Here is a 3,320-nt window from a genome sequence, read left to right on the forward strand (position 1 = left end):
GATATTTTTTTTAATACCTAAACTTGTGGGAGTACCGAAAACATTTAAAAAAAACAAGTATCAGGAGTTTACCAGGAAAACTTGACTGATAAATGACAAATACTCCCTGACTGTACCAAATTTTGTAGTGTTTTTTGTTATTGGATAATTTAATGAGGATTCCAAAAATGTACTTAAAACATGAACGTACAACTTACATTACAATTCCTCAAGAAAACATCGATTTGACATTTTATACTTTCAGGTCACTGGTGAGTGAGTTTTGACAGTTATAACAGCTGTCACGTGACGCAAGCAAAGTACTAAAGTGTTTCTTAACGTCCCAACTGTCAAATTCGGCTCCTTGTAGTTTTAAACACAACTTCCAGTGTAATATTCCTCAAATTAGCTACTATTTAAAATTTTATAGAATTAGGTCACTGGTGAACGGGTTTCGACAATAATGTCAGCTGTCACGTGACGTAAGAAAAGTATGAAAGTGTTCTTTAAGGTCAGAACTGACAAATTTGGCTTCACAGAGCTGTAAACACAACTTACAGTACAATTCCTCAAAGAAACACATCTATTTGACATTTTATACTTTCAGGTTACTGCTGAGTGAGTTTTGACAGCTGTCACGTGACGCAAGCAAAGTATAAAAGTGTTTCTTAATGTCCCAACTGTCAAATTTGGCTTCATGGAGCTGTAAATACAACGTACAGTGAAACTCGTCAAAGAAACACACCTATTTGGCATTTTATACTTTCAAGTTACTGGTGAGTGAGTTTTGACAGTTATAACAGCTGTCAGTGAGGCAAGCAAAGTACTAAAGTGTTTCTTAACGTCTTAACTGTAAAATTTAGCTCCATGGAGCTTTAAACACGACTTCCAGTGTAATATTCCTCAAATTAGCTACTATTTAAAATTTTATAGAATAAGATCACTGGTCAACGGGTTTCGACAATAATGTCAGCTGTCACGTGACGTAAGAAAAGTATAAAGTGTTCCTTAACGTCAGAACTGACAAATTTGGTTTCACAGAGCTGTAAACACAACTTGCAGTACAACTCCTCAAAGAAACACATCGATTTGACATTTTACACTTTCAGGTCACTGGAGGGTGAGTTTGGTCGGTTATGACAGCTGTCACGTGACGCAAGCAAAGTACTAAAGTGTTTCTTAACGTCCCAACTGTCAAATTTGGCTTCATGGAGCTGTAAATACAACGTACAGTGAAACTCGTCAAAGAAACACACCTATTTGGCATTTTATACTTTCAAGTCACTGGTGAGTGAGTTTTGACAGTTATAACAGCTGTCACGTGACGCAAGCAAAGTACTAAAGTGTTTCTTAACGTCCCAACTGTCAAATTTGGCTTCATGGAGCTGTAAATACAACGTACAGTGAAACTCGTCAAAGAAACACACCTATTTGGCATTTTATACTTTCAAGTCACTGGTGAGTGAGTTTTGACAGTTATAACAGCTGTCACGTGACGCAAGCAAAGTACTAAAGTGTTTCTTAACGTCCCAACTGTCAAATTTGGATCCATAGAGCTTTAAACACAACTTCGCCAGTGTAATATTCCTCAAATTAGCTACTATTTAAAATTTTATAGAATAAGGTCACTGGTGAACGGGTTTCGACAATAATGACAGCTGTCACGTGATGTAAGAAAGGTATAAAAGTGTTTCTTAACGTCAGAACTGACAAATTTGGCTTCACAGAGCTGTAAACAAAACTTACAGTACAATTCCTCAAAGAAACACATCTATTTGACATTTTATACTTTCAGGTCACTGGAGAGTGAGTTTTGACAGTTATGACAGCTGTCACGTGACGCAAGCAAAGTACTAAAGTGTTTCTTAATGTCCCAACTGTCAAATTTGGGTTCATGGAGCTGTAAATACAACGTACAGTGAAACTCGTCAAAGAAACACAGCTATTTGGCATTTTATACTTTCAGGTCACTGGTGAGTGAGTGTGATCAGTTATGACAGCTGTCACGTGACGCAAGCAAAGTACTAAAGTGTTTCTTAACGTCCCCACTGTCAAATTTGGCTTCATGGAGCTTTAAACACAACTTGCAGTGTAATTCCTCAAATTAGCTACTATTTATCATGTCATTTTCTCACTCTCAAGTGCATTTTTCAGGCGATTAACTAACGAAGTAATTTTGTCTCTCTGTCAAACGGTGCTCAAAAGTTGCCTAAATCGGGGTTTAGCAAAGTTTTCTTGCAGTAAACGTGTTTCTGAGAATTATGACATAACCATATGCAACCAGCATTTTGGTCCCCTGTTTTGTTCCCCTTTTTTTAGACAATTTTTAAGTTTGATTTTAGATTAAGAGAGAGACTTTCTTTTACTTTTACTTTTTAAACTGAAATTTGAAGGACTGTATTTTCCTTTAGGAAGCATTTTTCAGGGAAATGACATAAAGCATGCCAACTTTGGATGGACTATATATCAAATGGTTAATTATTGACATTTAATAAAACTGGACCACCCTGTATAAAAACCTGAAACTTTGTATAATATTGTTTTTCTAATTTTGGCATATAAAGTGACCCTTTTCAAAACTGATTAGAGTGACAAAACGTTTTACTTTTCGTAACTAGTTACGAAAAGTATCACTTTATGTAACTAGTTATGAAAAGTTCATTTCATCACTCCCTGTTTTTATGCACTTCCGTAGAAACATATGGGCGACATCCATCATAACATGTCGTTGTCACAGTTTATACAAGGTGCTATGAAAATGAATATTTGTGTTAAATCACTTTAAAAGATGGTTTTTACCGCTTTTTGGTCAAAATTAGAAAAAATTATGTATGCAACACGTTTCGAAAATGTCTTATTGTGTAACTCATTCAAATTGTAGGACCTCGCTGCGCTCGCCCTACAAACATTAATTCGTTACACAAAATCGAACTTTTCGTAACTGGTTATGTTATGATGGGGTTTTCCTCAGCAATATCGGAAATAAACACCGCGATTTTTACTCAACAAACTTGAATTATATTTGGATAAAATTGACCGAGGTCCGAAACATGGATTTCTTTCACGTGTTTCTTACGCTAAACCGCTAACGAGGAAGGCCAAGTTATCAACCACGCACACAAAACATATCGCTCGGTCTCTCTCGCACCGTCTCGTCCCCACTCTCGGAGGAAACGGAAACGTTCTAACAGCGAAGCTCTCGCGCTTAATTTTAAAATTTAAAAAACTGAACATAGTCGCCCCTCTTGAAAGGCTAGGGTGAGACTTTCTAAATATTAACAACATATCAACCGTTATAATGACAACATATGAATTTGCCGTATTTGGCATTACAAAGATGA

This window comes from Ips typographus, linkage group LG2 (genome assembly GCF_016097725.1).
Source record: "Ips typographus isolate SLU linkage group LG2, UJ_Ityp_2.0, whole genome shotgun sequence".
Classification (NCBI taxonomy): Eukaryota; Metazoa; Arthropoda; class Insecta; order Coleoptera; family Curculionidae; genus Ips; species Ips typographus.